Genomic DNA, 979 nt, shown 5'->3' on the forward strand with positions numbered 1-979 from the left:
AATCGTCAAGCGCATCAGAGTTAGGACAGGGTGCTTTTGCTTCAAAATAAAAGCCCTGATGATGACGTCCCATTGACTTGATCTATGACAGTGTGTGGCTACCTAACTAAAAGCCCTACTTCTGCACTGTGTCTACTATATCTACTTCTCTTTATAGTTCGGAAGATAAAGAAGATTACTATTATTTCTGCGTTTACATTCGTGGGCTTGATGGTTGTATTGTGTGTATATTTATTGTTTAGTTGGAAAGATTTATTTTGAAGTTTTCACCGGAAAACGAAGCACGAGATTTTATCTCCCCATACCGCTTTTTTAAAATTTTATTTTTAACATTTTTTACATGACAAAAAGAAGTCGTATTCTTTAGTATTGTTGTTATTTGTGCCTTGGAGTCGAGTGGGTTATAGTTATTCACTGTTATCCCTAAAAGGGCAGGGACACAGGGTCATTTCATAATTTAGCTATTATAAAAACGTTAATGCTTTATACATTTTGGATGAAAAATTGCAAAGTCCTTATAAATACTTTTAAATACCTTATAAATACATGGAATATTGGGAAGTGTGGTATCTAATTGTGACTACTGACTAAAAAACCTTTAACATTATTAATGTCTGATAATTTGTTAGTGTGGTAGTTTTGAAAATATTCGCCAGAAGTACTAGTCATGTCTCCATTGACGCTAGCTTGACGAATTTTCTCTGTTGTAGTTCCCAATTGTGACCACAGGAGGGTGCTGGTTAATCATGATTTTATATTTCTGATGACTGATATGGCGATATACTATATCCTATCCTATAACTATAGTATAAACTATGTATATACTATATATAGTAGTATATAGCGAGTACTAGTGAGCTTCTCCACTGCCTCAAGAGCTTTAGCAAATTAGAATTTTTTTAAACTTCAGATACAGTATTAGGGGACCACTAAGGTCTATATAAAAGAGACTTCAGATACAGTATTAGGGACCACTAAG

The sequence above is a fragment of the Etheostoma cragini genome, chromosome 22 (assembly GCF_013103735.1).
Source record: "Etheostoma cragini isolate CJK2018 chromosome 22, CSU_Ecrag_1.0, whole genome shotgun sequence".
Lineage (NCBI taxonomy): Eukaryota > Metazoa > Chordata > Actinopteri > Perciformes > Percidae > Etheostoma > Etheostoma cragini.